At 42.0% G+C, this 22,167-nt stretch overlaps 1 protein-coding gene across 7 annotated transcripts in view; it reads left to right on the top strand.

Annotated features, from left to right (window-relative positions):
• BBX (BBX high mobility group box domain containing) overlaps positions 1-22,167 on the top strand; it is a 121,162-nt gene that overhangs the window by 41,297 nt on the left and 57,698 nt on the right. Inside the window, exon 1 of one of the 7 annotated variants that reach the window (XM_081198968.1) lies at positions 19,727-19,851. The exons of the other annotated variants lie outside the window; for them this stretch is intronic. The gene's annotated coding sequence lies outside the window, so the exon portion shown is untranslated. Of the gene's footprint in view, positions 1-19,726; positions 19,852-22,167 lie in introns of those variants that run through there. 7 annotated transcript variants of the gene reach the window in all.

The following is a 22,167-nucleotide window of genomic DNA, read 5'->3' as shown; positions in this document are numbered from 1 at the left end:
TTTGGGACAAAGATATCACTGCTTTAGTAGCTTCCTTTTTAGCCACAATTTTACCCGAAAGGGTTCCCAACGAACCATCATTTCGGGGAACAGACAGGGCAATACCTAAGTGCCCACGATCGCAGTGTGACCTTACGACCTTCGACAGCTTCACCCTTGTCCTTTTAATTATCCCAGTGATTTGAAATGTTTTATACTGTGATGCCAATAAAGGTATTTGATTTGAAGGGCTTATGCAGACATAACATTTGTGATCCATTAAATATTGAGAAAAGAAATAGTGACTACCAACGTCACTCAGTTAACTTCATGGATGAGCATGACATTTTACAAGAATCTTGCAAGATAATGTTATCAAGTCTGCACTCCGCCCTAGCAAAAAAATTATGACTAACTAATTTTAGTAACTGGCAAAATGAGCTAGCTCTTAAAACACAAGTATAATTCGAACCTTTTATTTGTTTTATCAAAATGTATTTGAAGGAAATGCAGTCTTGTTATTCTTAATTTTTAGCTCGTTAATAGGGGGCTGCATTTAAATAATTATTACAGAAGACTAGTCCCATGACCACTTAACTGGGTGTAAGTGCCGTTGAACTCATTGTCTGAGTTCAGTATTTGGACAGGGATGGTCAAGTAATGATAATAATAATAATAATAATAATAATAATAATAATAATAATAATAATAATTAATAATAATAATAATTTATTACTTATACCCCGCCCATCTGTCCGGGCCTTCCCAGCCACCCACTGGTGGCCCATGGAGCAGAATGTGTTTTGTGAAGCAAATAATGTCTCCCAAGTCTGACTGGGCTCTTAGGTGCAGAGGCGGCCCATTTCTCCACCTCAGGCGAAACAAGAATTAATGCTGCCCCCGCTTCCACCACCAGTGCCCTGTATCTTGCAAATTTCTCTGAGAGCCTGAGCATTCCACAAAGGATTGCTGCTCGGCTTCTTACCCCGGGGGCAAGGAAGCCAAGTGGCATCATTGTGTGCAGGAACACCCTGGTTCTCAAAAAACTTGGCGAGAGCCAGGGCATTCTGCATGGTGTTGCCACTCATCTTTTCTGACGGGGGGGGGGGGGATTGTTCTGGTGGCAGCGGAAACAGTTGGGCAAGGCTGCTGTGACATATTGCAGAGCTTTTGAATACATGTGAAGGGGATTCTGTGGTAAAACAAACGTTTGTTGCCTGTATTTCTGCGCGGAATACAAACAATATAGAAGTTCTTCATTTCTAATTTTAACTCTCAGTTGTTTTATTTTTAAATAGTAGACTTGCCGTATTCCAATTCCCTCAAACTGGGTGGCCTAATTTGCATGTAATGCAAATTGTTTTCTAATTATGCACATTTTCCTGTGATTTTTTTTAAAAAAGAAGTTTGTTTTTTTTAAAGTGTGAAAATACAACTTGTCTGCAACAGGGTAATGTAGCACAGGTTTTTTGTGCAACTGAGTATGTACTAGGTTTCGACTGGAAGTGGTCAAGAAAGGACAATTTAATAGGCTGACTTGCTGGAAGCTAAAGGGTGATTTGCAGGAAGGATTTTTGGCTGAAAATCCAAATCAGCCTAATTGCTACCCTGCAATATCAGTGTTTTATATCGCTCAACCACAGGCCTCTGCTCACAATGTTGGATTATGCTGGTGTTGCTTATTCTCAAGGCCATTTTAAAAGTTTTTTTTTTTTTAAGAAATTTCCACATGAAGTAAGGCCTGAGTTCGAAAAACAATGAAGTCACGTTGCTACTTTTTGTTTGGTGAGGGAGCATGCTGCTGATTAGTAACAGGTATGCTAAAATTATTGGTCTCTCCACCATTTTATATAAGCAGCTGTCGCTTTCACCCAAGGTGTGGGGAATTTTAAAAGGAACTTGGAAGTTCCATCTCCAGGCAACTGAATTGTGACTCTTGTTTTTCCTTTATGGATATAGCTACTCCTTTTTCATGTCAGTTACAGCCGTGATTTCTGTCATTGGCTACAACAACAAAGGTGGGAGAGGGCTTATATATCACAAAATGATTTTGCACATTCTTCTTATTTCTGATTCTATAAGAGCTATCAACTTGCTTTATATATACAAAAACTGGGAATCTAGCCTTGCTAATAGGGTTAAATGGGCACCAGCTTGCAAAGCTGAGCCAGCTGGACCATATGTCAAATATTGTTAATAGGGGGGGGGGGGATTAATGAAGCAGTATTTTATTTTTGTTTTTACAGTCCCATAATAGAAACATGTTCTAGAAAACTAGAAAAAGACAAAAGATTTATCTAAAAGTTGGTACTTGGTATCCCACATTCCTAAATGTAGCAAATATGCAATTAGATCTAAGTTGTGTATTATTAGACTTCTCTAATACACACAGGAATGAATTATGAGGAACCATATATCCTGTGAACCAGGACTAGAATTTCACTAATATGGTAGATGTGAAATCATATAGCCATGGTGGTGTTCGGATATTTTTCATGTCTGCAAAGAAACTGGATTCTAGATTCAAAGTTCCATGGAATTTCTCACATTTGCACCGAGTTATAAAGGTTTGCAATATACCGTATTTTTCGTCCCATAGGACGCACCGGCTCATAGGATGCACCTAGTTTTTTTGGGTGGAAATAAAGGAAAAAGTTTTTTCCTTTATTTCCCCCCCCCCCAAAAAAAAACAAGGTCGGGGAATCCAAACCATGTCGGGGAACAGTGGGATGGCGGCGCTGTGCCTCCCCGCTGTCCCACGAGCTTGTGGGGCTGCCCGATGTCTGCCCGAAGTGTGGGGCGCTCTGCTTCAGCGCGCTCCGTGCAGCAGGCTGCTATCCGCAGCCTAGGGAGCCCTGCAGGAACACCCACAGGGCAGCCTAGGCTGTGGATGTCTGTCCGAAGCGCAGGGCGCTCTGCTTTCAGCGCACCCCACGCTCCGGGCAGCAGGCTGCTATCCGCAGCCTAGAGTGGGGATGGACTATTACCGTATTTTTCGCCCTATAGGATGCACTTTTTCCCCTCCAAAAATGAAGGGAAAAAATGAATAGCAGCCTGCTGCCGGGCGTGCGGGTCCCACAGGACTCCCTCCGCTGCGGATAGCAGCCTGCTGCCCGGCGCGCCCTGAAGCAGGGCTCCCTCGGCTGCGGATATCTGCCCGGCGGCGAGACGCTCTGCTTCAGGGTGCCCCGCACGCCCGGCAGCAGGCTGCTATTCATTTTTTCCCTTCATTTTTGGAGGGGAAAAAGTGCGTCCTATAGGGCGAAAAATACGGTAATAGTCCATCCCCACCAGGTGGCCTGTAACCTTTCATGGTATGCAGTTGTTCAGGATAGTACTAGTCGGTATTTGTAAGAGTGATGACTGATAAGAGCAGCGCTGAAACCACTGTGGTACCAGGATGAGCTTTTCCACATCAGAAATTACTTTCCCAAACGGAATAAGGGGTTTTGAAGTTCCTTGGTTTATTAGTTGTCCCTTGGCCTGCCCCTCAATCTTTTTGATTGCTTCATTTGTTTTTCAAGTTTCCTTTCCTGGAGTTGTGTCTACAACTAGGAAAAACAAGACACATTGAATGTTTACATCAGTTAGACTTGCGGTATTAAGGAAACTTCGACAAAAAACACTGTCCAAATTACCGAGGAAAAGAAGAAATTGGGTGCCTTGATATTCTGATTTCTATTCTATGAATTCCATAATTCGGCAGTGCCAATCAAATATTTTTAATCCGCATGGATTTAGGTACATATTGAGATCATACTTCTCTCAGTAATGTGTATCAGTTTATTAACTTAGTATGCAGACCCAAATACTGAGGGCAGATCGATTTCCAGCCTGGAACAGGCACAGCATTTGGGCTCGGTACTATCACACCACAATAGTAGGGCTGGTTCAGAATCCCCTCTACCTCCCACCTCTGGTTTCAGCACTTTTCATTGGCTGCTGCCTACCCACATGTTCGACAGGTGGAAGGGGGACCTCTACACCAGCTGGGGGATGCTGCAGTCAGCTTTGCAGTTAAGGGTTGGAGGGCTTGGATGGAAGGTTAAGTTTCTTCAACCCAACGCCCAGTGCAACAAAAATTGGCACAGATTGCTCTGTTAAAAATGTTGACCTATGTAGGCAGCTACAAACTTACTTGGGAGCTAGCCCCAGTGAATGTAGTAGAACTCAGTGACTAAGCATGCGTAGGATTGAGCCACACAGTTCTTTCTGTGCAACCTGTAAATTAGTTGAGTTAGGATACAGTGGTGCCCCGCAAGACGAATGCCTCGCAAGACGGAAAACCCGCTAGACGAAAGGGTTTTCCGTTTTGGAGGTGCTTCGCAAAACGAATTTCCTATGGGCTTGCTTCGCAAGATGAAAATGTCTTGCGAGTTCCTGCGGGTTTTTTCCCTCCCCCCCCTTTTTCCCAAGCCGCTAAGCCGCTTAACAGCTGATCCGCTAAGCCACTTATCAGCTGATCCGCTAAGCCGCTTAACAGCTGATCCGCTAAGCCGCTTATCAGCTGATCCGCTAAGCCGCTAAACCGCTTATCAGCTGATCCGCTAAGCCGCTAATGGGCTTGCTTCGCAAGACGAAAAAACCGCAAGACGAAGAGACTCGCGGAACGGATTCTCTTCGTCTTGCGAGGCACCACTGTATTTTTGATTTACAGCTCTTGGACCCATCCACACATCTAAAGCACATTTAAAACACATAACTTTTCCCAGTGCTTTCCCCCCCTTTAAAAATGTTTAGGGGTACTCTCATTTTCTTACTCATATTGAAATACTGCCCCTCCATGAGGGCAAACTTAGATTCACAAAATGTTTAGGGGTATGCGTATCCAAGCGTCCCCCCAGAAAATAAGCACTGGCTTTTCCCAGCAAGTCCTGGAAATTGTAGTGTTTTAAGGGTGCTGGGAATTGTAGCTCTGTAGGGTCTAAGTTACAGTTCTCAGGATGTGCATTAAATGTCATCTGCAAATGTGCTTTAAATATATGGCGTGAAATTAAGAACAATTAAATCAGAGCATTCTCTGTCTAAAGGTTTGTGGATGGCAACCTACCGTATTTTTCAGCCTATAGGACGCACTTTTCCCCCTCCAAAAATGAAGGGGAAATGTGTGTGCGTCCTATGGGGCGAATGCAGGCTTTCGCTGCACCGACCCCTCTCGCTCTCCAGGCTTCAGGAAGCTCTGCGCAACCCTTGGGAGACCAGCACGACTTCGCGCCGGGCTCCCAAGGGCTGCGCAGAGCTGCCTGCAGTCCCAGGCTTCACACAGCTCTGTGCAACCCTAGGGAGCCCGGCGCGAAGTCGCGTCGCTCTCCTGAGGGCTGCACAGAGCTGCCTGCAATCCTGGGATTCGCGCAGCTCTGCGCAACCCTCGGGAGCACGGTGCGAAGTCGCGCTGCTCTCCCGAGGGCTGCGCAGAGCTGCCTGCAGTCCCGGGCTTCGCGCAGATATCCGCAAGCCTAGGGAGACCGACGCGACTTCCCGCTGGGCTCCCTAGGCTTGTGGATAGCAGGCTGTTCTGGGGGCTGGGGTCGGGGGAAGCTCGGGCTTCCCCTGCGCCAGCCCCGCGCCTGGGGGGGGGGGAAATAAATTTTTATTTCTTTATTTCCCCCCAAAAAATACTAGGTGTGTCCTACGGGGCGGTGCACCCTATGGGGCGAAAAATAAGGTATATTTCTTACTTCACGCTTAGGAGAAATATTCTCGGAGCCCATAAAGATGCCATTTTATGCCCTCCAGTTTATTTTTCTAAGCACATATTGACTGTATGCCTTATGAAGTGCCTTGTATAATGCAGCAAGACTTCTACTATCTAAACTTTTCTGATCCAAAAGACTGTTTTTATTATCTAATTCCCATACAACCAATTGCCAAGCAAACTCTTGTGTCAATAGCTGTTGCCTTTGTCTACAATTCTGATTAGAAGTATGTCCTTTATTACCCATCCTGTCCTCCTTATTTACCCACCTTTGGATAATTGAGGCTATACTGCAATATAAAATACATTATTTATAGCCAAGCTGTTTTTTTAAACAGCGTCTGGCCAGTTTTTACCCTTATAGAAGTTACTGTTTGACTTGTTTTGTTAAGTGCAGTAATGCAAAAATGTGGATGGAAAGCTTACATTTGAGAGACGTAAAAATAATTAGAAATGATATTGTTACTTTGAGGAATACTCTGAGGCTGGACAATGAAGTGGCTTAGAAGAAGGTGTACGTGATTAGGGAATTTTGCAAGCTAAGAGGGACAAAACTTATTTTTGGTGTCTGATGCATCCAGGTATCACTTCCAGATACTACATGAAACTGGCCTCCTACCCATATCAGCATGCCCTAATGCTTTGTATGTGGGGCTGCCCTTGAAGATGGCTTGGGAGCTTCAATTAGTGTGGAATGCGGCTGCCATAATTTTTATCAGTGCAGCCAGATGGTATCGTGTTACACTGAACAAATCGTATTGTCTGCCCTTTTGCTTCAGAGTCCTGGTGCTTTCCTTTAAAGCCTGAAAGAGGTGAAGGAGCACTTTTGCCTCCCTGTGCCTTAAGATCTTCAGAGCAGGCTCTGCTTCATGCCCCACGTCAGTTCCATGCTGGTGCAGGATGGGCCCTTCTCTGTGATGGCACCGCGGCATTTCCCTCCTAAATAAGGCAGGCAGCTTCTCTGCTATCATTTTGGCCCCAGGTGAAAACTTACTTGTTTGCTCAGGCCTTGTAACCATGACTGTGTGGTTTACCCAGTTGCTTTTATTTTAGGTGCCTATGTTACTAAATTGTTGCTTTTTTTTTGATGCATTTGTTATTAGTGCATTGCTAGTGTTTGTGTTTGAAATTGGTTGTTGTGGTGGTTTTGTCGTACCCTACCCTGGTATCAAAATCGATGAAGAGTGGGTTACACAGATACAAATAAATGTTACTCAGGCTGGAATCAGAAATAGATATTGGCATGAAATGGAATTATTGCCTGTCATGTGCATTATCATTTCTTCTTTCCACCCCCCCCCCCACTTGTCGCCTTTGGATAAACATGATCTGAAGCGCTGCAATATCCTGCAAAACCTGCCTGCCAGAGACCATTATGCCTCTCCTCTACCACCTTGCAACTCTCTGAAACAACTAGAGAATACCCCTCCAGCCTCAGGGAAACAAGTGCACTGGAAAACTACATATCTAGGGCACAAGCCCTGTTCAGTGTAACCAGAATTTCGATAGGCCAGTACTCAACTCTGTTTTGATGAACTGTAAAAAAAAAAAAAAGTCACGTGAAAGAGCGGGTGGGTTATTGTTGTTGATGTTAGCAGTAATACTGGTATGCCAGTAATGCGGTGGCTGTTCGAATGTGCAGCTGAGCATAGACTACAAGAGCCAAGTCTTGTTCATGTTTCATTCTTTAGTGCCTTCTGGCTCCACCCTGTTCTTCTCTGTTCAACTGAAATCATTTTTCCGTGTTTCGTGTTAGCTGCTGTCTGAAGCTAGTAGTCCTGCTCAGAAAACAATCATTTTCATAGCCCTAGCAACATTTAAAAAAAAAAAAAAACACCTGTTGGATTTATTCATCTGTTTCCCTTTTCTGAAAAGGAAAAGCAACAGGCTGGGAAAGTTATGGTGCTGATGATTTAGAAAGGATTCACTATTCACTATTTTTGGCACAGCGCCCTAATCAGAGTTGTAGAATTTTGCACCAAAAATAACGAGGGGTGAATCTGAAAGATGGATAGGTAGATGAATTAGTCTCAGGTAACATATGTCTGAGTATTTACTTGGAGATGGCTATACACTTGAGGCTATAATCCTTTCCTAAACACACCTGGTAGTGAAGCCCATGGAACTCAGTGGAACTTATTTCTGAGTAGATAGATCTGTTTGCATTAGATTAGGAAGTCAGTGGCTTAATACCAGGGATATAGAACTGGTGGCCTTCCAGAAATGGCTACAACTCCCAACACCATCACTTGTTACACACATTGATCATTGACATCCAGCAGACCGCAGATTCCGCACCTCTGCTTTAGACCATCAGTGTTAATATTTCCGCATCTCTTAAGATGTACTTAACAGTAGTTCATGCTTTTGTCCCTTATTAGCATAGCTTTGGTTAAGTGCCCACTTTCCAATGGTAGCCGGCTGTTACTTAGTAAACAGAAACGCTTTAGCAAATACAGTACTCATGCATTGGGCTTTCCCCCTTCTGTTTCCACAAATAGTGCAACCCAGCCCACACACAATTCATTGTGTTGTAAGCTGCTTAAACACAGAGCAGTTTCAAAAGGAGAGTTTTTATGATGGAGCCTGTGGATGGTGGTGTGAGTGGTAGAAAAGAAAGCTGCTACACAAGCAATCTGCAGCAACCTTCTTTGGATTGGGCCCGCAGTGATTAAAGCTAGTGTAGTTAGGCTGCAGTCCCTGTACATACATACCTGGGAATACATCCCGTTGAACTCAGTGGGTCTTATTACTTAGGAGGCATGAGCAGGATTGCAATGCAGTAATTGAGATCCCCATTGGCGTAATGTAGTGGCTAGGAGTTGAGCCAGGAGGTCCCTGGTTCAAATCTTACCCCTGCCATGAATTGAGGGGCAAGCCACTTTTCTCTTGGCCTTGGCTTCAAAACTGCCACGGGGGGGGGGGGGGACAAGAAAAGTGGCCTGCATTACAGGATTGTTGTGCTAAATAGTATACGCAAATCACTTCAGACACTTGAAAGGTGTTATATAGGCATTAAGTAGTATTCTATTTTTACCGCACAAGATGTAGAAGAGAGTAAATAAGAAAAAGCATGGGATTAGTGCAGAGAAAAAGAAGTACAACTATACTTAAGAAACCTCTGTTGGTAAAATTGAGAGATTGCCACCTGACTGCAAACAAGCATAGTTAAAATGATTTTTAAAACACTGAAGTGTGAATATTATCCTCACTATGTAATTAATTTTCTTTACTCAAGATAATAAATCAGGAATTACTCCAGTATTCTGTCACCTTGCTTTTATGAAGAACTGCTACCAATTTTAGAAATATTTTTATCAAAGTAAGTTTTTATTTACTTATATAAGTTAGCAGCAGAGAGATTAAAACATGATGAACAATTTTTCAAATTTTAAATGGGGGGAAGTATTTGATCCCCTGCTAAATTTGCCCATTTGCCCTCTGATGAAGAAATGACCAGCCCATAATTTTAATGGTAGGCTTATTGTAGCTGTGAGAGACAGAATAACAACAGGAAAACCCTCAGAAACCCAGAAGACAGAAGTCACGCTTCTGCTACATGTACTGGTTTTCCTGAGTACCTCATAGGGTAACCACTTACACATCACCAACAAAGAGGAAATGCATTGCCAAAAAAAGGAATAGATTTTTGCATAAAATTAGTATAGGGTAATTTATTATACAGGTTTCAAAATGACTGTAATTTAAATAGAAATACAATATAGCTCACTATAGAGGGAATGAGTGTGATCAGGTAACCTTTGCACATGCTCATTGTTCTCTCTAGGTCTGAGGCTCTGCAGGGATCCTTTTTGCTTTTCCTTCTTAAGGGTCTGTATATTTAAACAGAACTTGGACTGGATGGGCAGTCCTCCAGATCAAGAATTGGGGAATGATCCATAACTGTGTTCAGGAAGCTGATTAAGCACATTCTTAACTCTCGCAGAAATAGGAGAAAATTACTTCTGAATAAATACTTACAAGACTGAGCTGCAAATCCTAGTGTGTTCACTGGGGCTTACTGTATAGTAAGTATGTTTAGGATTGCAGTCTCAAGTACTTAATGTTGGTTGAGCTGCACACGTAATTTTAGCAGTTGTCTTCAATGTATAGAGACAGCATGATTTAGATGCCGGTTTAAGTCAATATACCGCATATCAAGTTGCTGAAACATGGCATTCGTGTCCTCCTCCTATCCTCACTAACAATTAATTACTATAGTTGCTCGTTAACATTTCTTCTGTTTTAAAGTCTACAATGAAACTTCATATTTTCATACGGAATACTGTATAATTTAGTGAGTTTTTTCAAAAACAAAACCAAATGCTTGAATTGCATAATTTTTAAATTCAATATTATTCCCCCCCCCCCCAATTTTTGATGTTGTCTTGCAGGAAACTGGTAAAGGGCTTTAGCAGCTGTTAAATTAGTGTGGAATTCACATCACTGTTAGACTTATCTTCATGTCCTATTTGCTGCTTGATGTGTATCAAGACTTCCTGTTGTATCAAAATGCAGTGGAATCTGAACCACTGACTAAGAAGCATATGCTGGAACAGCCTCTGCATGATTGATACTTCACATTCAGGCAATAATGCCTAAGGCCACTGATCATGTTATTAATATAAATTAAATAGAGATTCCAACCCTCAGGTGAAAAATACACTTAAATTCCATCATATAAGAAAGGTACACATGTTTATCAACTGCTGCTCTTCTGTTGGTGTTGCTTGGTATAAATTGCCTAGTCCCTTTGACTCAATATTCATGTCTACTGTAATGGTGGAAAGGGACATTCATAACTATATATTAGGGCTGGGCGATAACAGGTTTCCAACATTGCAGTGTATCGCCAGCCAAACATAGCGGTTTGGCGATATACCGTGCTGTTGAAAAGACAAGGTGCATTGGCCTCTGTCTGCGAGACACCAAGGTGAAACTGCCCCAGCTCTCACCTCCAGAGCTGAGGCGGTTTCACCCAGGTGCTTGCCAGCTGGACAACGCAGCATCAGCTGGGGATCGGGAACGTTCCCCCTCTCCAGCTGAAACAGCCCCCGTGCTGTCACTGCTCAATCAAGCAGTTTAAAGATGCAGAGGGAGGAACAAGCTGTATTGATGCCTCGCTGATACAGCTTGTTTCTCCCTCTGCGTCACTTGAGGGCAGAGTGGGATGGAGGTTTCACTCAGCGATATATTGCGGGTGAAGCCGCCACTGCTCCTGAGTCCCTCTGCTAGCAGGGCCCGCTGGAGGAAGGAACTCTTGACTCCCTCTAGCAGAGGGTCTGCTTCTCATCCCGGTCCTGGGCAATATATCAATATATTGCCCAGGCCCCCCCCCCCATATACATCCCTTAGATCGGACTGGGAACTTTGTTGATCCAGTGGTCCAGATCTTTATCTCACCAGATACCCATAGGCAAATTTTGTCAGATGGGCGGGACCAGCCACCTTTCAGTCATGTGACATCATAATTATGCTCAGCTGACTGATGGTTGGCAGTCTTGCCTACCTGTCAACGTTGGTCCACAGGGATGTGGGAAGAAACTAATGAGTGAGGCAGCAACTAGTAAGCTTGAGCCCTCCACTCCCCATCCGATGTGCAGAGTTCAATCTTGCTCTCTGCAGGGGTTAAATCCTACAGTTTTGCCTGTAGGAGTAGACAACACAGGATTGAACCCTGCACATCAGAGTGATAGTTAAAAGGCCTGCTGAAAACTTTTCTGTTCTGCTAGGCCTAAAGGTAAAGGTACCCCTGACCGTTAGGTCCAGTCGCAGGCGACTCTGGGGTTGCGCTCTCATCTCGCTCTATAGGCCAAGGGAGCTGGCGTTTGTCTGCAGACAGCTTCTGGGTCATGTGGCCAACATGACTAAGCTGCTTCTGGCGAACCAGAGCAGCACACGAAAACGCCGTTTACCTTCCCACCGGAGCAGTACCTATTTATCTACTTGCACTTCGACGTGCTTTCAAACTGCTAGGTGGGAAGGAGGTGGGACCAAACAACAGGAGCTCACCCCATCGGGGGGATTTGAACCACCGACCTTCTGTTCAGCAAGCCCTAGGCTCAATGGTTTAGACCACAACGCCACACGCCAGGCCTATGCAAGCAATTAAGAGTCTGCCCCCCACAATGGTCTATTGAAGTTTGTTTTTAACCTTTCATTATGTTTTATGGTACAGTATATACTGATAGGGGATTTTTAAAATGGGAAGTGTTGATGTCATAACCTAAACTAACTTGTTTTTTCTTGGGTTGTAAATACTTCCCTTAGCACCTAGCTAGTGCTACTTGCTGCTTAACTTTCTGTCCACACAGACTGATTGGTAGACGCTAGGCACAGACTATCAGTAATTTGTTCTGTACATCACCTAGTAAAGCAAGTCCATTCTGCATTACAGATGTTTTGTGTGCGTTGTGAAATGTCTATGTACAGCTGGTTGGACAATTGTTGTTGTTTTTAAAAAAGTATAATAAAATTTAGGTTATGAAATTTACACTTAAAATTATTTGAACATAATCATATATGCCCATTTCTTTTCGTTTGAAGAAGACAAATAGGGTTTACATTTCAAAGGAGGGTTAAGTGACTAGGAATGCATTAATGGCTTGCTTTCATGCAGTGGCATTTTTTTGCAGATTTCTGTAACAAGCTACTCTCATTCATAGCTACAGCTTAGGTGCTTGTAAAACCACTCTACAAACGTAACAAATGTTTTAGGTCACTGTGCTGTCTTTGGAATTGTGCATATTTTAGGTGTATAGCCTGTGATCACACTTTTTTGTGTTGATGCTGATGAGCAAGACAAGCTTATTAACTTGTAAAGCATAAAAAATACTTGTTTTAAAAGAGCAAGTGACTTTTATTTGCTGTTTACATAGAGCATATTTCAGAAGAGTAGGCATATTATTCTGCAGACAAAAACCAATGTGGTACCTTTGGAGTTGGTGATTTCTTGTAATAAGATGCTCCATAGGCCCTTCTGTTTATGAGCTTTCACAGGATCAGAACAGAAAATAATGAAAGTGCCAATAGTATGTTTGGCCACCAGAGGTCTCCTGTTCCCTTCTGTAGAAAACTATAAAACTGGAGAACATCATTCAGATTTCGTCCTACGCAAAAAAAAAAGAATGGCATGAGTAAAGTGTGATGTCACTGCTTTCCTGAAGATTTCTATTCAGGCAAACCTGCATGACTTGCACATCTTGGCTAGAGCAAAAGCATGTCTCATACTTGCTACCTAAAACTGAAACTCCGCATGAAAACATTCCCGTCTTCAGATTTCCCTAGGTATGACTGATTGTCACATGTATCTAAGAGAGATTTGTATAGCCATTCATCTCCATTATGAATGAATAGTGACAGAGCATAGTGATGCTTTAAGTAAAGCAGCCTTTGGCTTAAAACTTCATTCCACACTTAAGTATCTTCAGTGGCATTTGCTTACATGCGTATCTTGTTCTTAAAGCTACCCCTCTCCTCTCTATTGCTTCCCCCCCTTGCTCCCCTTTTTTCTTCCTTCTAACTATTGTCTCTTTCACTTTGAAAATTTAGATGCTAAGCTCCACTGGGCAGGGTCACTGTAACTTAAAAAAAACATTATTCCTTTTCTTCCTATGATATTTTACAGGGCAGGGGCAGTTTTTGAGCTGGCTTACCATATTAGACACTTGACCTAAAGAAACATCATGAAATAATTTCATATTGCTCCATTTCTCTTTTAGTTTTTGAGATAAATACAGCAGAGAAAATTAATTCTGATATAAACTAAAAAATAATAATAGTGTCTCAGTATTTCCTTAAATACTTAACAAGCCTCTATATTCTGTGAAGAAAATCTAGGACAGTTCTTCCTTTTGAACTTCCATTTTTGCGCTGGGTCATACTTGAGTTACTGAGGGTTTCTCATGTGTGCCAGTCTTCTGTAACCATTGCAGTTTGATTTAAAGTTGAATTTACTTGGCAACAATGAGGAGAATCCCTAAATGCAGGACTCCATAATTCAGCTTTTCTGTCCTCCATTCAAAATTACGATGGCTGCAACCTTGTGCGCAGTTAAATCCCACTGAAATCAATTACATGTAAGCTGTCTGACTTCACAGAATTGCAGTCCACGTTTGTGGGAATCTCAAAGTACATTTTATTTTCAATATAATTGCTGTGCTCAATACAAAGTGGTTAATAAATGAAAGGATTGTTGTCAACAAGGGTGTGTCTGCACAGGGACCTCGTACACTCCCATTCAAGCTAGAAAGAAGCTAAATTTGCTGCTGTTAGTCTTGCATCTTTAATATGTGAATCAAGTGTTCAATGTGTGTAAAATAAACACTGTGATGGAATCCAGTGGGGATGAGTTTGCTAGCTCCTCCCTCCTGTTGCCATTCCAAGCTCCCTCCACATGAACAACCATCTCTGCAGTTTTATGAAGCAGGGAGCTGGTTGTGCTTGTGGAGACCCCTGGGTGTTTTAGAAGTTAAGGCATGTTAGTGAACATGCACTGGTGGGTGGGGGAGGGAAAGGAAATGCATTGCTATTGGTTTGCATCACAGTTTTTCTTCAAGCCTCTGTGGAAACAGCTTGGCACCTTTTCAGTCACATCTTGTTGCATGTATTTCCTGATTGGGAGATGGAAAGGGATTGACCTTATTTGTGCCTAGCTGGGCATTTGAGGAGAGAGAGTTAAAGGATTCAGTCAAACCCTATCGGATACCTTGAACACGGGAATAAACCGTGCCCCTGGCACGGTTTCCACCATTTTTTTGTACCAATTGAAAACTCGGAATCTCATCAGTCTGGGATTCAGCAGGAGTTGCTCCTTCCTCGAAGACATAACACTCGCCCCCATCTGTGATGAAAGAGTGAGCTTCTTGAGTATGCAGGCAGTGTCAGTCCTGCAGGATAGTTCCTACCCCTGATGATTGTGTTAATGCATAGACAATACAAGGCTGATAGACATAACCGAGTTTATTGTTCTAACCAAAGGCCATGACAAACTTGCAGCAATAGTATCAATAAAATAATACAGAACATACATCCACAATATACGGCAACACCCTTGTTGTAAGAGAGATGGTATCAGAGACACCAGGAAGCTTAAATCTACGTAGTTTGATTTCAGATTAAACCTCTGCATCACCACTACAATTTATAGTGATTTTATCCTTTGTTTTGTTTTGTTTTTGCAGCCAGTGCATAAAGCAAGGGTAAAGGGACCCCTGACCATTAGGTCCAGTCGTGACAGATTCGGGGGTAGAGGAGGGATGTGACACACTGTCCGTACTCTGTGCCTAGCAAGGAAACTAAGAGGTTTCTCACTCTTCAGTGCCCTGCATAGAAATTCAATAGGCTGCTTGTTCAGGAGCAGAGCTCTGAGTCTCTCCTTTGTCAGCCCTGAACAGCCTAGTTGCTGTTGTGTATTATGACTATTACTACTACTACAGTACTACTACTACTACTATTAGAATTTATATACTGCCCTATACCTGGAGGTCTCAGGGCAGTTCACATAAAAATATCACAGAATATAAAATAAAGATAAAAGCAATAAAATAATACCTCCCCCCAAAGAGCCACATTTTAAAAGGGTATGGGATGTTGACCAGGTCAACCAAAGGCCTGGTTAAAAAGGAAGGTTTTTCCTGGCGCCTAAAGGTGTATAATAAAGGCGCCAGGCAAACTTCCCTGGGGAGAGCATTCCCCAGATGGGGAGCCACTGCAGAGAAGGCCCGTTCTCATGTTGCCTCCTTCCGGACCTCTTGAGGAGAAGGCACACAAAGAAGGGCCTCAAGATGATCTCAGGGTCCGGGTAGGTTCATATGGAACAAGGCGGTCCTTGAGGTATTGAAATCCTGAGTCGTTTAAGGCTTTATAGGTCAAAACCAGCGCTTTGAATTGGGCCCGGAAATTAACTGGTAGCCAGTGCAGTCGGACCAAGATCGGTTTAATATGCTCAGTCCGTCTTGCTCCGGTGAGCAACCTGGCCGCTGAATTCTGCACTAGCTGAAGTTTCTGAACCATCTTCAGAGGCAGCCCTACATATAACGCATTGTAGTAATCTAACCTTGAGGTTACCAGAGCATAGACAACAGTAGTTAGGCCATCCCTGTCCAGATAGGGGCGTAGCTGGACCACCAGCTGAAGCTGATGGAAGGCACTCCGAGCCACTGAGCCTCAAGCGACAGCAAAGGAACCAGGAGTACCCCCAAGCTATGACTCTGCTTCTTAGAGGAAATGTAACCCCATCAAAAGCAGGCAATGTCCCACCCATCTGATTTAGGGAACCACTCACTAAAATTGCCTCTGTCTTATCTGGACTGAGTTTCAGTTTGTTGGCTCTCATCCAGTCCATTACTGAGGCAAGACACTGGTGTAAAGGCAAGTAAGTCCTGTGGGCTTCTTTACAAGGCTCGGTTAGGGAGACACAGATTATTTTGCACATAGAAAAATGTATTTTTTCTGATGACCTCTGTGTAGACAAAACATTATACAGCAACCCTGAGAAACCAGCTATTGTGGAGAGGTACAAATGTGTGTGAAATTGGCCCTCACTGACCTTTCTCACCAAAGCCTGAAGCAGGAAGGATGATAGAATGAATGTAGAAAAACTGACCTTAGTCACAAGATAAAAGTTTAGATTTAGGCATGGGAACTATCTCACAATTGATTGTTGTGAGCTTATCGTGGACGGTTGTCCTTCTGAAGAGTAGGATAAAAATACATTTAATAAAATAAAGACTAAAAGAGAATGGATTATACCCCTCTGGAGAATTTTAACATCCATTTTAAAAAGGTGTTAATAGTCAAATGGCAGTTAAATACTAGAAAGTTTTTTTTTCCATTTCTTAATGATTAGTTAAAAACCACAATTCTTTTCTTGAAATGAGTTTATTTAAGGAGTTGGATAGCAAATTTGCTAATAGTGAATAAAGAATTGTACTAAATTGCTGTCCTTGAAGTTGCCGGATTACTTTGATGATTAACAGTTATTTTGGAACTTGCCTTCTGATATCAGAGATCTGTAAACTTGAGATCTGTGCAGTTCAGTCAAAACAATCTGAGTCTGGGAATGAGCTGGGTCTTCACACTCTCCCTCCACCTCCATCTCTCTCTCTCTCTCTCTCTCTCTCTCTCTCTCTCTCTCTCTCTCTCTTTCTCTTTCTCTTTCTCTCTTTCTTTCTCTCTCCCTCTCTCACACACACCCCTAGCTTAGTTTGGTTTGATATTCTGATTTGCTGGTAGCCCTTAAACTATAGGTTCCTAGAATGGTCATATCATACGAAACTTTTTTAAGGATCTAGGATCCGAATAGTGTATTTTGTCTGAAATCCTACATACACATACCTTGAGTAAGTCCTGTTGAACTCAATAGGAACTGCTTCTGTGTAGACATGGATAAGACTGCACTGTAAATTGTTTATTTACCGATAATTGCAGGAATATTGTTCATAATTCAGTGAAATGCCTAAATATATTGCATCCAGTCAGTGTTGGATATATGAGCTAGGCACCAAATGGCACCTTAAAATCTAGGTTATGGTCACTGCAACAAAATGTCTAATCGCAAGGGGGTTTGGACTAGATAACCCTTGGGGTCCCTTCCAATGCTACACTTACACAATTCTATGTTCTTAACTACGGTGCTTGACTGTAGCTGACAACAACAATTCACTTGTCCCAGTATGCAAGAAGGAGAAGCACACAGGGGAAATGGAAATGGTATTAACCATTATCTATGGCAGAGGTTTTTAAACTATGGTTGCCATCCTAGCACCCAGAAATCTCCACGCATTTGGACCTGTATCAGTAGCAAAACGTGCCTGGCATCTGGTGAATTTCGAATGCTGCATCGAGTATATAAAGATGCAGTATTGTTCTGACTTTTAAAAAATTCCTCCTTGCAGTGTATCAGGTCTCAGAACGTTTTTTATAAAACACCTTAAGCCCAGTTGATGGTGAAATCCTAGACATGTTTGTTCAAATGTAAGGTCTGTGGAGCTCAGTGAGGTATACTGAGTTTATCCCTCACTGTTGCTGACTTGCACACATTTATTTGGAAATAAGCTCCACTGAAATTCAGTTGAACTGAATGTGTTTTTGATGTAGACAGGATTTGCTGTCCGTCATTATAGAAAAAGTTTGTGAAAATCGGAACACTAGATGGCAGGCTGCAACTTAAGTTAATAATTTAGGTTTCCTAAGTTGGAACACTGTTGAATTACTATAAAATGTAAAGTGGATTGATGCATGACTAGAAATAGGTACAGTACTGGCTTGTGTGTTTATGAACTGGGAGGAAAGCACTATATTCCCCCCCCCCCCAATTTACATAAAGGTTTAAATAAGATTTTATAAAATTATTTCTGAAAGATTACTTTCCAACATAACAAAACAAAACAAAAAAACATTTACAGTTGGGTATCCACTGAAGGTTTGAACCCTTGGAGGAAGAAGATTAAATTGGGAGTCCTGGAAAAGGCTGATTAGACTTTGGCTAGTTTTCGTCTTAATGTTCTTGGCTTGTTTCAGTCTCACATGGGCATAGACTGACACTTCTGTCCTTATGCGTCATCTCATTAGGCCCACTTGATTCTTAGATGGGGAGAAATAAATCAGCTTAAATTCAAATTGTTCAGTTTCACTGGGGAGCGGTGGTTGTTTTCCCAGATCTAAAAGAAATTGAAGGTCAAAGAGCTGAAAATGCTTTCACTAGTTGAGAGAATCAGAGTTTCCGGAACTCGTCTGTCAGCTGTAGTGGGGAATGATGCTGTTCTAATGTCAGGTGTCACTCTTCTTAATTAGAAAGAACCTAGCAGGAGGTAGAGAGTGATACCTATGCAGGTCACTGAGGATGGTATTAGGGGCTTAATTTACCCTCTGAAACTAGTTAAAGGACTTCCTTTGACATCAATAAATGAGATTCTGAAATCCAAAATTAAGTTATGCAGAACATGAATATAAAGGTTTTGACAGTTTTAAAAAAAAGCTCACTACCATTACTTTGAAAAGCACAAGTGGCAATATTCTAACTAAAATAAAATGTTTACTTTCTTTGAAGACTACCAATTTGTAGATTAATAGTAACTCAAAATGGTTCTTAAAATTTCCAAGGCTATTTGTTTTAAAGCTTTGCTTCTCTTCCCCCTCCCATTACCCTAAGAACAGACTTATTAATAAAATATGATAATAGCAATTGATCTTTCCAGCTGTGTCCCTGGACCATAAAAAGGAGACTGGTTTATTGTATGTTACTTCAGAATATCAAAAGAAGCAGAACAGCTGGTTCTTAATGTGTGAAGCCAACTTCCTTAGCAAAATTAGGCTTCTGGAAGGAAACTTCTGATTGGAAACAATGCTTTGTGGTCTTGGTTTTTGACATAGCACTTTGCAACTCAAATTATTATTAAGTTGTTGTGACGCATTAAGTTATATTATCAAAAACTCTAGAATAAGGCTTTGAAAGTGATACTGGTAGTTTAATTGTTATGGTTCTTTCCTATAAAATTGTGCCTTTATTTCATCTTGTAACTACAGTACAAATAAAATCTTACACTGAAACTATGCTTTTAAATATTGAATAACGCACTCAAAGCAAATAATGCACAAAATAAGATTATTAAATGGTGCGGCAGTAAAACTGCTAGTATTTATTTATTTATTTCCCACCCATCTGGCTGAGTTTCCCCAGCCACTCTGGGCGGCTTCCAACAAAATATTAAAATGCAATAGTCTATTAAACATTAAAAGCTTCCCTAAACAGTACATTTGCAAAGCTAAGCAGGGTCCGGTATGGTTTCATATTGGATGGGGGATCAGGTGTTAAGCTTCTTACATCGCAGGGTGTTGGGCTAGATGACCCTTGTGATCCCTTCTAACTCTACAATTTGGTGATTCTATGAAATGCAGTTGGTACACGTATTGTAAATTGGTTGAAATGTGCTCTCTTTGTTGCTTGTAGATACGGTCCCTGAAACATTCATGTGTGGTTTTTAAAAAGAGCTGCACTCCTTTTTTCTGTAAAAGTTGGAAAGCGTTCTAGAACATTGAATCTGCAATATTCTAGATCACAATGTGCAGGTTAGTGAGGGTTCCTGTATGTTTACCTGACTAGATTCCTCCAGACAGCAACAGATCAAGGCCTGCTGGTCCTGCCTTCATTAGTACTCTACTCATAGCAGATAAATGTAAGTTACTAAACCAACTGGAATATAGTACTTCTTTACACTTCATTTCATTAACATTTCTAGAAGTAATTGCTTATTTCCTGTGGGTTGTGACTAGCTATGTGCTGTTTTATGAACAGGGCAGGGAATGGGGAATCATAACTGCTATAGCTCACTGTTTCTCCGCTGGAATAATTGAAATAGAAAATGTAACTTGGTGTCAGTCGCTAGCATTAAATTTACAGTAGGGATGGTGAACCTGTGGCCCTTCAGATTTTGCTGCACTACATCTCCCGTAATTCCTGTCTGGCTGGAGTTGGTTGGATTTGGAGTCCAACAAATCTGGAGAACCATAGTTTCCCCGTCTCTGATTTTTACAAATATGCAGTTTTATGCTTTATACTAAAGCTATCACGGCTATCCCTCGGGAATATTTATAGGAAGCCACCTAGATGCTACTCCCCATTATTCCTTGCAATGCTGAAAAATGGATGCCTCAACTTTTAGATTGCACACTGCTGTTGAAGGTAAAATATTCTTGGGCTGGCCCTGCTGTTGTACTGAAATGGTATATAATGAATTAGCATTGTTTCTTTGTTGTTGAAGACCAGTTACTTTTTTCCTGTAGGGTTCTCAGAATAGGATCATGTTTAACCCTGTATACACCTATTTTTAATGGTCAGTTAAATGTCTTGGAAAGGCATGGTGAGCCATATGTAAACCTTTATTCTTAATCCAGGACTTCCTTGTAAAGAAATGTTAAACACTTAACTTTTTCAGGATGTTACAAGCCAAGCCTCAAAAACTTAATGTCATACATTGTTTTATATTCTTCTGTTTGGAAAGATTGCTGTTACTGCCTCTGTAATCAACTCCATCGTTTGCAGTCATTGCATTCCTCAAGAGAAAAACATGAATATGTGAACAGGGTCAGTTTCTAAATGAGCGCTTTCTTTTGGTCACAGCCACTGTTCAGTTGTTAAGCTGAGCTGAGGATATCTGCTGCTGCAAAACCTATGGCAGATTAGTGCATTTGATGCAGCTGTTTACAATTGGTAATAACATTATTATTCAGGAAGAGTAAGAATAATATTGCCAATTGTAGATAGTTGCATCAACTTTGTTAGCATCTGCCGTTATAACATCACTGTATTTGAACGTAATCTGCCCCGGAAGACCGTTTGACAGCCAAGGCGCAATGGGTGGTCAGCAATTTCAATGGAGAAATGCACCTTGGAAGCCATTGGACTTTCGAGATGTGTTCGAAAATGGAAGCATTCACTTCCAAGTTTTTGGCGTTCGGGTTCCAAATCGTTTGGCTTCCAAGATGCCCGAAAACTGAGGTTCCACTGTAGTACTGATTTGTTGTCTACTGAATCATGAACGGCTTTTGCAAGGTCCATAGCCAGTTGGTAGGCCACATGCTTAGCATGCAAAAGGTCCTATGTTTTCCCCATCTCCAGTTAATATTGGTGAGGGACATCTGCTTAAACACTGGAAAAGCCGTGCTAATTAGAGTAAATAACATTGGGCTATAAGAGAACATGAAAAGAATTTGGGCTCTTCACGTATTCCCTTAGATTGCTCAAAAAACCTTGAAGGAGATTTTGACCATTTGAAGGAGACTTGAGAAACTAAGTTGTATATTTATTCAGCAGCTTCCTCCTCTGCCATTGCCCAGCCTTCAGCAGAAACAACCCTGCCAAACCCTTGAAAAGAGGAAGGAGGTACCAGTGGTGGCACAGGGTTGCAAATAGGCTTATGTCTGTGAATCTTACCCACTGCGAGATGCCCCTTCTGTATTGCTAGCTGTCCCCGTACTAGGAAAGGCAAACCAAATGACCAGAGAGGATACCTGTCTGGCTTAGATGAATATGACCATTTCTTGCTGGTATTGTGGAGTTTGTAGGTTTCTATGTTTTTGCAGTAAAGGACTCATGGACATGCCTAAGAGCATCTTTTTCATCTTAGAATCAGGCAGCTGCCTGCTTTGGATCTGGTTTTCAGTGGTAAGGGGAGAACAAGTGGCAGGGATGGTGGATAAACTCCATTTCAAGTCAGCATTAGTCTTGAAGGGTCCTAGAGTCAGCTTGAATTGAGTATGCTTTTATGAGTAGGGAGAGTCTGTGTTCCAAGACCCATTTACTCAAATTTCATCAGCATCACTAATGAAAAAGACACTCTAGCCATTTTTGTTCATTGTTTCTTGAGAGTTTACAAGTGCATAGGGCCTTGTGCAACCACCATGATAATCATGTATCTCCCAGCGGTTCCACCGCAGTAGAGAAGGATGGGTGGATACTCATGCAATTCCAGCTGAGCTATAAATTGAGGACT

Source organism: Podarcis bocagei, assembly GCF_964188305.1.
Source record: "Podarcis bocagei genome assembly, chromosome: 6".
NCBI classification, from domain to species: domain Eukaryota; kingdom Metazoa; phylum Chordata; class Lepidosauria; order Squamata; family Lacertidae; genus Podarcis; species Podarcis bocagei.
This window is presented reverse-complemented; position numbering and strand designations above follow the sequence as displayed.